This window comes from Capra hircus, chromosome 15, assembly GCF_001704415.2.
Source record: "Capra hircus breed San Clemente chromosome 15, ASM170441v1, whole genome shotgun sequence".
NCBI lineage: Eukaryota > Metazoa > Chordata > Mammalia > Artiodactyla > Bovidae > Capra > Capra hircus.
Window position 1 is genome coordinate 6,220,383 of NC_030822.1, and position 14,164 is coordinate 6,234,546.

Below are 14,164 nucleotides of genomic sequence, written 5' to 3' on the forward strand. Positions count from 1 at the left end.
CATTTACAATCCCACCAACAGTAGACAAGTGTTACAGCTTCTCTAGATTCTTACCAGCATTTGTTATTTCTATTTTTTAAAAATCTGTTTATTTGATAGTAACCCTTCTATTGGGTGTGAAGAGATAATCCCATTGTGATTTTGACATGCATTTCTCTGATGATTAGTGATGTTGAACATCTTTTCATATGCTTATTGGCCATTGGTATATCATCTTTGTTGTTGTTCTTGTTCAGTCGGTAAGTCATGTCCGACTCTTTGTGACCCCATGAACTGCAGCATGCCAGGCTCCCCTGTCCTCCATTATCTTCCTGAGTTTGCTCAAATTCATGTCCGTTGAGTCTGTGATGCCATCTAACCATCTCATCCTCTGCCCCCACTTCTCTGTCTTCAGTCTTTCCCAGTATCAGAGTGTTTTCTAATGAGTTGGCTCTTTGCATCAGGTGGCCAAAGTATTGGAACTTCAGCATCAGCCCTTCCAATGAATTTCAACAAATATGCAAAATACTCATCTTTGTAGAAACATCTATTCAAGTCTTTTGCCCATTTTTAATTGGATTATTCAAAGTTTTGTTGTGGGAGTTCTTGATATTCTGTGGATATTGACTTACCAAATAAATGGTTGATAAATATTTTCTTTCCTTCTGTAGGCTATCTTTTTGCTCTGTTTACTTTGTCCTTTGATACACAAAAGTTTTTAAGTTTGATACAATCCCCATTGGCCCTTTTTGCTTTGGTTGCCTGTGCTTTTGGCGTCATATCTAAGATATCATGGTGCGTTCCAGTGTTATAAAGCTTCTCCTCTGTGTTTTCTTCTAGGAGTTTTGTAGTTTTAGATCTTATATTTAGATTTTTAATGATTTCATATTAGTTTTTGTGTATGATGTAAGCTAAGGGTCCACCTTCATTCTTTTGCATGTAGCTGTCTGGTTTTTCCCATGGTTATTTGTTGAAGAGACCATCCTTTCCCAATTGAGTGGTCTTGGCACTCTTGTCAAACAAAGACAATTTTACCCTATTCGCGAGGGTTTATTCCTGCATTCTCTATGCTGTTCCATTGGTCTTTCTGTCTTTCTGCCATTACCACACTGTTGTGATCATTGTGGCTTTTTAATATGCTTTGGAATCAGGAAGAGAGTGCTGCAACTTTTTTTTTCAAAAATGTTTTTACTATTCAGGGTCCTTTGAGATTCCATATGAATTTTAAAATTAATTTTTCTATTTTTATAAGAAATGCTGTTGGAATTTTGATAGATTATGATGAATTTATAGATTATTTCCAGATATATGGAATCTTAATAACACTGAATCTTACAGGCCATGGATATGGGATGTCTTTTTGTTTGTGTCTTCTATATAGTTTCTTTTAGCATTGTTTTATAAGTTTCAGTGTACAAATCTTATCTCCTTGGTTAGGTTTATTCCCAAGTATTTTATTCTTTTTGATGTTGTTTTAAGTGGAATTGTTTTCTTAATTTTCTTTTCATATTTTTCATTGGTGGTATAGAAAAACACTACTGATTTTTGTATGTTGGTTTTGTATTGTGCAAAATTCATTCATTTACTGAATTTATTTCTGTTCACAAAATTTATTCATTTACTGAATTCATTTATTCTCACATTTTTCTTTGGTGGAATCTTTTAGGATTTTCTGCATATAAGATTATGTCATATGCAAACAGATGATTTTACTTCTTCCTTTTTGACTTAGATCTCTTTTGTTTCTTCATCTTGCCTAATTTCTCTGTGTAAGACTTTTTTTTCCTGCGAAGAACATTGACTTTGAATTCTATTAGCACAAGCATCCTTGCCCTGTTCCTGCTCTTAGAGGAAGAGCCTTCAGTTTCTCACTCTTGAGTACGATGCTATGCGTGCTCAGTTATGTCTGACTGTTTGTGGCCCTTTGGACTAGAGCCTGCCGGGCTCCTTTGCACATGGGATTTTTTTAGGCAAGAATACTGGAGTGGATTGCCATTTCCTCCTCCAGGGGATCTTCCTGACCAAGGGATCAAACCTGTGTCTCCTGTTGTTCAGTGACTAGCTATTTTCTCAGCATGGTTTGTGAAATTATGCATATTTTAACTAATAGCTGTCTTCATTTATTTTCACTGCTGTATGATATCTTTTCTGTGAATATACTATAGCTTATTTATTTGTCTCCTATTAATGGGTTTTTAAAAAATTGAGATAGAATTCACATAGTATAAAATTTATTCTTATAAAGTATAGAGTGGCTTCCTAATATATTCATATAGTTGTACAGCCATCACCGCTAGCTAATGCCAGAACATTTTCATCATCCTGAAGAGAGACCTCATACCCACTAATAGTCACTCTCCATTCTTTATTTCCCTCCCTGCCCTCCCACCCCTAGCCCTTGGCTCTGTCTGTCTCTCTGCATTTGCTTAACCTGGACATTTCGTATCAACGTAATCATGCAATATGTGACCTTCTGTGTCTTGCTTCTTTCACTTAGTACAGTGTTTTCAAGGCTAACCCATGTTGTAGGATATATCTTTCCTTTTTATGGTTGAATGATATTCTGTTGGATGGATAGATCACAATCTGTGTTACCCATTTATGTTGATGGATTTGTGGGTTATTTCCACTCTGGGACTATTATGAGTAATGCTGCTGTTAACATTTATATACAAGCTTTGTGTGGACTTTCAATTCTTTTGGGAATGGGTTGTTAATATCAAATATTTTCCACATTGGATGTGCCAGTTTACATAACTAGCAGCGGCATTTTGTTGTAATATTGGACATAGTATTTATTTTTTATAATATTTATTTATTTGGCTGTGCTGAGTCTTAGTTATGGCCCCTGAGATCTAGTTCCCTTCAGTTCAGTTGAGTTCAGTTGCTCAGTCGTGTCCGACTCTTTGCGACCCCATGAATTGCAGCACGCCAGGCCTCCCTGTCCATCATCAACTCCCGGAGTTTACTCCGACTCACGTCTATCGAGTCAGTGATGCCATCCAGCCATCTCATCCTCTGTTGTCCCCTTCTCCTCCTGCCCCCAGTCCCTCCCAGCATCAGAGTCTTTTCCAGTGAGTCAACTCTTCGCATGAGGTGGCTAAAGTACTGGCATTTCAGCTTTAGCATCATTCCCTCCAAAGAAATCCCAGGGTTGATCTCCTTCAGAATGGACTGGTTGGATCTCCTTGCAGTCCAAGGGACTCTCAAGAGTCTTCTCCAACACCACAATTCAAAAGCATCAATTCTTCGGGGCTCAGCCTTCTTCACAGTCCAACTCTCACATCCATACATGACCACTGGAAAAACCATAGCCTTAACTAGACGGACCTTAGTCGGCAAAGTAATGTCTCTGCTTTTGAATATGCTGTCTAGGTTGGTGAGTAAGCGTCTTTTAATTTCATGACTAGTTCCCTTACCAGGGATCAAATCTGAGTCCCCTACATTGCCAGTGTGGAGTCTTAGCCACTGACCACCAGGGAAGTCTCTGGACATAGTATTTATAATGAGTTTCCAAACATTTTCTTGTATGCATCCTTTTTGTTTCCTAATCAGGAGAATTATACTTTTGCTAAAGATGTTAAATAATACTTGCTACATACATTGTTGATAAATTTTATTTAGGCTCTGGAAACTCTTGTCTGAATGTTGCAAGTTTGATTGACAGAAGTATACCTAATGTATTTAGTTACTAGTAGTACATTTTGTTAATTCTTATAGCTTATTGATCCAGGAAAAATTACCAGATATGACCACTCTTGGATGGGATTTGAAAGAGTAATTTTCATTGATATTTCCCTTTGAAAGTGTTATAAAGTAACATTTAAGATTCATGTCAAGTGATCAATGATTCTTCATAAACAGAAGACTAATTACACACCGTTAATACTAAATTGCAGAAAGAACTGATTGTAATTGATAGGTATAAAAATACAGATCCATACTGAAAATCAGTGGTAAGTAATAATCCAGTTACCCTTGACTTATTGTTAGTAGAAGAGCATGAAAGGGTTCAAAGAGACACTTTAGAAACCAATTTGACAGTTACTTATAAAATTAAACATGCACTTACCATATCACCGATTTTTCCCACTCCTGGATATTTGCCCAAGAGAAATGAAAAGTTATGTTCATATGAAAATTTGTAGCAGTTTGGGGTTATTTTTTTTTTCTTTTCTTTTCTTTGTAATTACTAAAAACTGTAAACAGTCCACATGTCCTTCAACTGGTAAATGGATGAATAGAATGTTAGATCATGCAAGGGAGTGTTGCTCAGCAATAAAGTGAAACTACTGATATGTGAAAAACATGGGTAATCTCAGTTCTACTAAGTGAACAAAGCCAGACTCAAAAGACTACACACTATATGGTTCTTTTTATGTGACGTGTGCAAAAACCAAACCTGTAGGAACAGAATACTGATGAGTGATGGTCTGGGGGAGAGAGGTTAATTACAAAGAGGGACAAGAAAGTTTGCGGGGCTTGTAGAGATGTTCCTGACTGGTGATGGATACATAACTAGATTTCTGTCAGGGTGCATAGAACTGTGTACTAAAGAGTGAAGTTTAAACTAACACAACATTGTAAATCAACTCTACTCCAAGACAGAATTTTTAAAAGTAAATTTTAGTATATGTAAGTTATACTAAAGAATTTTAGTATATATAAGTTATACGAGATGGCTGGATGGCATCACTGACTTGATGGACGTGAGCCTGAGTGAACTCCGGGAGTTGATGATGGACAGGGAGGCCTGGCGTGCCGCGATTCATGGGGTCGCAAAGAGTTGGACACGACTGAGCGACTGAACTGAACTGAAACCTGATTTAAAATCTCTTGAGTTGGAGGACCTCTTCTCCCTCTAATCCTCAGTTAACTTCTGACAGCTAGGAAGAACACAGGGAGCAGTCAGTGGGAAGGGGCTATTCATTTGCTTTTTAGTGGAAGAATGTGATAGAAAAGGCAGACAGTTTTGTTGAATGTTATGTACTTTATTTACTACTTTCCGTTCAGCAATTAATTCTAGGCACTTTTTAAGTATAAGAAACTTAACTCATTTAATTCTCCTAATTAACCCAGTAAGATAAAAAATTCCTTACTTTACAAATAGAAAACAGAAGCACAAAGAGGTAAGTTTTTGTCTAAAACCACACAGCTAATAAATGGCACAGCCAGGATTTGAACTAAGCATTCTGGCTCCAGGGTCCTCGCTTTTAATCACTAGCTTGGCCTCTTCCCTTCACTGAATATGATGTAATAAAGAATTCCAGTTAATGCTTAAAACTTTCCCCCCTTCGCTCTGGCTATATGTAAATAAATATTTTCCTTAATCTGTGCTTGATTTGTTTCAGGAAAAAATGTTACAATGAAGAAGGATTTTTTAAAAGCACAAGAAATACCACCTTTCTGATAAATGAATTATCATTTTCCCATATTCTCTTCCGTATATACTGTTTGTTGAATCATTTCCTAAACAGTTTCAACTTTGCCCTGGAGAATACTTCTTTCTGGTAATTTGTTGAATTGTGAAGGTTTTACATGTCCAGTTTAGTCTCTTCGTGGTTTGTAGAAAAAAGGCCGCAATAACCGAAATATTTGGGGCTGTGACATTTGGTGAGATATCTAATTATTATTCAGGAATATTTATATAAAATGTCTTTGCTTTGGGACAAAATATATAAATCTGATTGTACTGAGTTGTACAATCAATGGATTTTTTTCTCTCTAAATTTTTAATTCAGTAATAAGTGCAGCACTGGGTATTATCCATTTGTATGTGAACATGCACATGTATACTCACTGCACTAGGCTTATTGAAGTTACCTGGACTCCTTTGTCAAAATAAGTGTTGGTCATATCTTTTGTATAAATATTTACTGAGCATTCATTTGGTATCACATACTGGGAAAAAAGATGAGATACATTCCAACCGTTGCCTTGAGGTGCTCGCAATCTAGTGGGAAGGCTGATCTACTACATTGCTCTCAGAACAGTGTGATAAGCTTGATACAGATAGAATGAAAAAAGGTCTTAATTACCTGATTCAAAAGTATCATTCATAGTTAAATGCACGTTGAAATGAGGTGTTTTTTTTTTTTTCCAATTCAAAATCAGACTGTTCTAATCGGAATCAGTTTCTCTTCATGGCAACCTTAACCTAGAATTTTCTAAGACCTTCAGAATAAGGGTAACCTGGGTCTGCTCCATATTAGAGCAGTCTTTGTGCCTGTCCTTTGGAATTTAAATTTCCACTTGAACTATTTGGGGTGGAAGATGTTCGGGCACTTATGAATGGTCTTTTGTTGTTGTTCTTTAGGCACTAAGTCTTGTCCAGCTCTTTTGTGACCCCCTGAACTGTAGCTCGCCAGGCTCCTCTGTCCATGGAATTTCCCAGGCAAGAATATTGGAGTGGGTTGCCATTTCCTTCTCCAGAGGATCTTTCTGACCCAGGGACTGAACCTGCATCCCCTGCATTGGCAGATAGATTCTTTACCACTGAGCTACCAGGGAAGCCCATAAATGGTCTTTCGCTTTACTAAATTGATTCCTCTATAGGTTTAGGGATGACTTAAGGTTTTAATCTGCCAAAGCTGAAACTCCAATACTTTGGCCACCTCATGCGAAGAGTTGACTCATTGGAAAAGACTCTGATGCTGGGAGGGATTGGGGCCGGGAGGAAAAGGGAGCGACAGAGGATGAGATGGCTGGATGGCATCACTGACTCGATGGATGTGAGTTTGAGTGAACTCTGGGGGATGGTGATGGACAGGGAAGCCTGGCGTGCTGTGATTCATGGGGTCGCAAAGAGTCAGACACGACTGAGTGACTAAACTGAACTGAAGGTTTTAATAAGGTATGTTCATTTATCAAGATTAGATGAAGGTACGCTGGGCTGGATGACTTAGAAGCTGGAATCAAGATTGCTGGGAGAAATATCAACCTCAGATATGCAGATGATACCACTTTAATGGCAGAAAGTGAAGAGGAACTAAAGAGCCTCTTGATGAAGGTGAGAGAGGAGAGTGGAAAAGCTGTCTTAAAATTCAACATTCAAAAAACGAAGATCATGGCATCCGTTCCTATCACTTCATGGCAAATAGATGGGGAAAAAGTGGAAAGTGTCAGATTTCATTTTCTTGGGCTCTGAAATCAACATGGACAGTGACTGCAGTCACAAAATTAAAAGACACTTGCTCCTTGGAAGAAAAGCTGTTAAAAAGCAGAGACATCACTTTGCTGACAAAGATCCATGTAGTCAAAGCTATAATTTTTTCTAGTAGTCATATGTGGATGTGAGAGTTGGATCCAAAAGAAGACTGAGCTCCAAAGAATTGATGCTTTCAAACAGTGGTGTTGGAGAAGACTCTTGAGAGTCCCTTGGACAGCAGGGAGATCAAATCAGTCAATCCTAAAAGAAATCAATCCTGAATATTCATTGGAAGGACTGGTGCTGAAGCTGAAGCTCCAGTACTTTGGCTACCTTATTTGAAGAGCTGACTCATTGGAAAAGACCCTGATGCTGGATAAGATTGAGGGTAAGAGGAGAAGGGGAGGACAGAGGATAAGATGGTTGGATGGCATCACTGGCTCAATGGACATGCTGCTGCTGCTAAGTTGCTTCAGTCGTGTCCGACTCTGTGCGATCCCATAGACGGCAGCCCACCAGGCTCCCCTGTCCCTGGGATCCTCCAGGCAAGAACACTGGAGTGGGTTGCCATTTCCTTCTCCAGTGCAGGAAAGTGAAAAGTGAAAGTGAAGTCGTTCAGCATGAGTTTGAACAAATTCAGGGAGAACTGGCATGCTGCATTTCATGGGGTCGCAAAGAGTCGAACACAACTTAGTGACTGAACAACAACAATACAGGCTTAATAAACACACAAATCTCTTTCCTGACAGTATAAAGGAGACACAAAATGCATACAAACCTTGTAAGTTGAGGTTGAGGAAAAATTCCTCCTATGAAAAGAAATTTAAAATTCTTTAATAACCTACAGAGAGATCAGAGACCATTACTTAACTCCCTGAGATTTTAGTCCAGTTTCTACTACAATTTTCTCAAGAACTCTTCATATTACGTGGGCTTCCCTGGTGGCTCAGATGGTAAAGACCCCACCTGCAATGCAGGAGTCCAAGGTTTGATCCCTTGGTTTGGGAAGATCCCCTGGAGGAGGGCATGACAACCAGTTCCAGTATTCTTGCCTGAGAATCCCATGGGCAGAGGAGCCTGGTGGACTACAATCCATGGGGTCGCAGAGTGGGAAACGCCTGAAGCGACTTGGCATGCACACACATCCATCTTCTATCATTGTCTAGGATTCCTCGTTGTACCGAAGAGAAGGAAGTCGGTGAAAGGGTGAGGTGAAGCAATGCAGGCTCTCAGAATTCTTTTCTGTGCCTTGGAGTTGCCATTTGAAAAATGCTAACTGCTCGAGTTAATAAGCAGTTAGTGGAATAAGCCACTAACATAATGGGGGCTATATATTTACCCTGATGCTTTGACTGTTTCCTGCCGCAATTTTTTTCACCCCTGAAGGAGGCATTAAGATTGTGATAGTAAGAACAGGTCACCTCCTTTGTTTCTGGAACATTATCTGTGTTGCCACAGACAAAAAAAGAGGTCCACACCTAACCGAGGTAGAGTGTGCCTAGTTGGCCCTTCATTAGCGTCTTGCCTTGAAAGCCCTGTGGGATGGAAGGGAGCGCCCAGTCCTCTGAGCACAGGCATGTGCGGCCCCTTTAAGCCGTCAGTGTGTGCCGGGCGGGGGCTGGGCCCGGGGCGGGGGGCCGGGGTGGGGCGGGCACTCTGACACAGCGCTCTGGGCCCCGCCCCCGAGGAGGCGTTTCCCAGCGGCCCTCCGCGCCAATGCTGCCGCTGCCACCGCCCCCGCCCGCCCGGTATTCCTGCTGATTCCGCCTCGAACCGTAGGGCTGCGACCTCTCCCTGCCGGGGAGCGTAAGTGTCAAACTGCGGGCGAGGGTCAAGCATCCCGCGCCCCTGGCGGAAGTCCTGGTGGACTGTACAGGGGACTTCACTGGCCTATCAGAGGCTAAGGCGGCGAAAGAGCGTAAACAATGCCGGCTGCAGTGAGCTAAAGCCTGGGGCATCTGCTCTACTTCTGGGTGGTGACAGCGGTCCTAGGGTGCTGGTTTGGATATGCAGTGGTTGAGCTGTGCCCACAGCCTAGCTTTGCTCCAGTCTGGTTCCTGCTTGAAATGAGAGGATTGCTTTTGCCCAGTATAATCCCGCTGAGCTAGATGGGTGGAGCTGGAATCTAGGGTCCTGGGCCTTGGGTCCTTAGCCTGGGATTTGGAGTCCTGGCAAACTCTTGAGATGAGTAAGCATTAGATTTTCAGCTATCTTGGTACAACTGAGCAGTAACTCTCAAAGTTGACCTAATTCACAGCCAGGTTTAGCTTTCTGTCTCCCCGGAGGCCTGTGTTGCTATTGAATCCCCCACTTTGGGAGACACTGACAGTGATCAGCTATTGAGGAGAGTCCAGTTAACCTTTCCCACTGATATGAATAGCAGAATGGGAAAGAGTCTGCTCTTTTGCTCCTCTCTGAAGGATTTGGTGGGAGGCCACCATCTCAGGACTAGTACAGCAAGCCCACCCAAGTTTGTTGAGATAACCTACTAGAGGAGCAGTTCCCATTTCTGGCCCCATATGCAAAATACTCCAATAAGAGGGTAACACTTGTCCTTGTTAGTGAGAATTACCTGGAGGCAGTGCAGTTTTTTTAAGTTAGAGGGGAAGTTTTGTCATTTTTGTTACTGGCTACTTAAGTGATGAGATTTTGTCTGGCTTGGCCAAGTAATACATTGAGAATTTTTCTATGACAGTTACATGATTGTTATACTTCTTTAATCCAGTTGTCCTTCTTAGACATGGTTTGAGTAAAGGTTTCTGGGCATGTATGTGTATTTTGTCTTATCTTTGTTTTATAATTTCCTTTTTTTTTTTTTTTTTTTTTTAGGTAACTTCACATCATTCTTTATTAATCGTTCAGAGGGGTTTCTTTTTGAGTGGGGAGGATTTTTCCTCAGACTTCCCTCAGACTCATTCTTTGCTTCTGCGGTAGCATTTCCTTAGACAGAAGTCAGGAGTCCAGGAATGGTGATCAGATCGAGATCTCTTGTATCGTGATAGTGAAGAGCTTTTGTAGGTCAAGAGTTTGGGAGCTAGCCATAAGATAGTTTCACTGCCATAATGTTTTCCCAAGTCGGAAGCTAAAACAGTATGTTTAGTAGCTGTATAAATGTTCTTATCGGCTGTCATAGTGCAGGAATTTAAAGTAAACAGACCCTATACATGGACCCTTGAGTGAAGGGGAAGAATGGTGGACTGAGAAATAGGAGATACAGGTTCTGCCCCCAGGTCTAACATTACTGGTATTACTGATGACTTTCTCTTTCAGTGCCTTGCTTTTAGCTGGTTCATGAAAGAAAATGCATAGACTGCTGGGGTCTGTATACTAATGATAGTACATAATGCACATTTAATATTTAATTGGACACTAAACTGAAATCCGTTTTAAGTTCAGAGTTTATTCTAAGTTGTGGCCTTATGTGTGACTTTGGAAACATTTCCTAACCTCTGGTCTAAAAATAAATAATTACATATAAACATTCTTCAGCAATAGTGTGAACTATACGGTATTTGAGCTCTTTAGAAGACATTTTTAGGTACAAGAGTGGTATTAAAATTATAATATTTCTGTAGAACAGATTTAGTTTGCCTCTGTTTTAGACTAGGGTAAAAACAGTGTACTGAGTAATTTGAAGTTTCTGAGTATTTGTAGTATGAACTAGCTTGAATGAACCGTGATGATAATGAACTTGAAATTTCTGAGTATTCGTAGTATGGACTAACTTGAATGAACCATAGCAAACATCATATATAGGTCAAATTAATTTTATTAATGCTTCTCTTTGTTGGCAGTGTTATGCACTCTTAAAACATCAAACCTTGCTATGTAATGAAGACTTGGTTTCCTGTTTATAAAATCCAGAGCCCTCTGTTCATTCCTGGTACCACATTTCCACCCACTTGAATTTCAAATCTAAAACCAAACTCATCATATTCTTAACCTCTCCTCCACTCCCCCTAAACAAACAACTCTCAGAACTTTCTTCTGGCATTTTTCTGTCATTAGCACCACTGTTCTCCGAGTCACGTAGACTGGTGCCTCCTACTAGATTTTTTTCCCAACTCCCACATCCTTAGTTGCCAAGGCTTGCTGATTCTGTTTCTTTAATGTAACTCCCTTCAGTCTCCTCTGCTCATCGTTTCCATTCCTAGGAGTTCTGGCTTTTACTTAGCTTTATCCTCGAGTCTGCAATAGTTTCTGGTCAGGACTCTGCTTTCTTTCCCTTCCAATTCATTCTACATAGGTTTATCTTTCTAAGGTGGATAGGATCGTGTCGTTGCTGCTTCAGGTCATCAGCATCCTCTGCTGTTTATATTCAGGATTATACATGATCTGGCCCCAGTCTATCTTTCTGGTCTATGTTAAGTGGAGCCATTTAGTGTTCCCTAAACATGCTTAGTACTTTTCTACTTCCAAGGCTGCATTTCTCATTTTCTCAGCTTCAGTATCTCTTCTCCACTCCTGGTTCCGTTTTTGTTTTTTGTTAATCTACCTATAATTTATTACTGAGCTCAGATGTCATCCTTTATATAAATTTTTCACTGACCATGCCTTACTCACTGGCAGTTGATCCTGTCTTTGATCTCCCTAACCCTAATTTGTCTCTTGCTTATAGGGCACTTTCCACATACACTACATTTTGTATTATGGTTGTTTGGAATTGTGGGGTTTTTTTTTTACTTTTTATTTTATATTGGAGTGTAGCCAATTAACAGTGCTGTGCTAGTTTCAAGTGGATATGGTTATTTGTTTAGGTTCTACTTTTACTGCTGTGAACTCATTGAACCATCGTGGTTTGCCCAGAGGGAAATTCATTGAGTGAATACTTAAGGTAAAATTGGAGAATTAGATCCTGTTATTAGAAAGGAGTCTAACCATTATAGCCAGGCCATGCAAGTGTAAAATGATTGGCAGCTTTTACAAATCACTCATCTCCCAAGGACTTCTTTTTAAGTAAAACTTTGTTAGGTTTTGTTGTTGTTATTGTTTTATCAGTTTTAGTAAGATATATAATTTATATACCATTCACCCATTTTTAAAGTGTACAATTCAATCACTTTCAGTATATTCATAAATTTGTGCAACCATCAACACAATTTTAGAACATTTTTCATTACCCCCAAAAGAAACCCCACCCTCCTTCACCCTCCTTTCTAATATTCCCAAACACTCTAGTCGTAGGTAACCACTCATCCAGTTTCTGTCTCTGTAGATTTGCCTGTTCTGAACATTTCATAGAAATTTACCATCTTAAGCATTTTTAAATGTACAAGTCAATGGCATTAAATGCATTTGTAATGTTGTGTAGCCCCCACCATCCATCTCCATAATTCTTCTCCTTGTAGAACTGAAACTTTATACCCATTAACAGTAACTCCTCATTCCCCTCTCCTTGTGTCTGCTGGCAACAATCATTCCACCTTCTATCTCTACGATTTTGGCTACTCTGAAAAGAGCAGGGGCATTACTTTGCTGATGAAGGTCGGGTAGTCAAAGCTGTGGTTTTCCCAGTAGTCGTGTATAAATGTGAGAGTTGGACCACAAAGAAGGCTGAGTGCTGAGGAATTAATGCTTTTGAACTGTGGTGTTGGAGAAGACTTGAGAATCCCTTGGACTGCAAGGAGGTCCAACCAGTCCATCCTAAAGGAAATCAACCCTGACTCTTCATTGAAAGGACTGATTCTGAAGCTGAAGCTCCAATACTTGGGCCACCTGATGCGAAGAGCCGACTCACTGAAAAGACCCTGATGCTGGGAAAGATTGAAGGCAGGAGGAGAAGGGGACGACAGAGGATGAGATGGCTGGATGGCATCACCCACTTGATGCACATGAGTTTGGGTGAACTCTGGGAGTTGGTGACGGACAGGGAGGCCTAGTGTGCTGCGATTCATGGGGTCGCAGTCGGACACGACTGAGCGACTGAACTGAACTGAACTGAATGTTCAGTAGTACTGAACTTCTTCTCGTGTGCTTATTAGCCTTTTGTCTGTCTTCTTTGGATAGGTGTCTAATCAAGTTCTTTGCCCACTTTTTAATCATGTTGTTTGCCTGTTTTTGAGTTTTAGGGATTCTTTATAGTACCTCATTTTTATCATTGAATCATATTCTATTCTGTGGATTTACCACATTTTATTTATCTGTTTATCGGTGGGTAGAGATTTGGGTGGTTTCCACTCTAAGCTATTATGAAGGTTAATTTGGTTTTATTTGCTGTGTGTTTTGGAAATAGCACTACATTTCTCAGAAGAGATCATTCAGACCTTTAGATTGTGCGACTTTTTGTGAAATTATTGGTTTATTTTATACATGTTTCATTTTATGAACTCTGAGGGTCCTCTGCATTACTTCCTGAATATGTTCTGAATGTTCCTAAGGCCTGTCTGATAATGGTTAGTTAAAATGTGCATATAGAGGCAAAGTTTAAAACAAGTGGCCACTTTAGTGACCTTTTTCCTACCCTCCCACAAACATTCTAGAATTGTAGTTATAAGTTTGAAACTAGTATGAACTATAGATTATAGTCTACTACTCTTGGTTTTTTGATCAATTTCAAGGAAAGATTTTCTTTTTCAACTGGTAGAATCAATACTCAGTGGAATAAGTATTGTGAATAACCCCACATTATAATTAAAACTGTAGTTATTTCTTATGCAAACACAAGTGAACAGTATTTGAGACCCAGCTAGGTGGTTAGCTTGATTATTTGGCAGCTGCTGATCAGGGATGATTCCCCCTTACCAACTAACTGTATTTTAAATTTCTCTAAATTACGTTAAGTCCTTTGAAGGCAAATAAACTTGTCTTTCACATATACTCCTATTTGCTGTTTATATTTTTATTGAGTTAGGTAAACATCAAAATAACTCTTATTGTTTATACTGTTTGAATAGATACAGGGTGAATAGATTTCACTGTAGATCATATAGAAACCATAAGTCCTGGAAAATTCACCAAACTAAGAATCAAGAAGTCTCCTCTAGACCATTCTCCTCCACCCAGGTGACCTTTGGTGGGACACTGAACCTCTTTTCCCCC

The 14,164-nt window shown here is 39.8% G+C and overlaps 1 protein-coding gene across 6 annotated transcripts in view; it reads left to right on the plus strand.

Annotated features, from left to right (window-relative positions):
- CKAP5 (cytoskeleton associated protein 5) overlaps positions 1–14,164 on the plus strand; it is a 96,119-nt gene that overhangs the window by 12,327 nt on the left and 69,628 nt on the right. The window contains exon 1 of one of the 6 annotated variants that reach the window (XM_018059132.1): positions 8,874–8,932. The exons of the other annotated variants lie outside the window; for them this stretch is intronic. The gene's annotated coding sequence lies outside the window, so the exon portion shown is untranslated. Of the gene's footprint in view, positions 1–8,873; positions 8,933–14,164 lie in introns of those variants that run through there. 6 annotated transcript variants of the gene reach the window in all.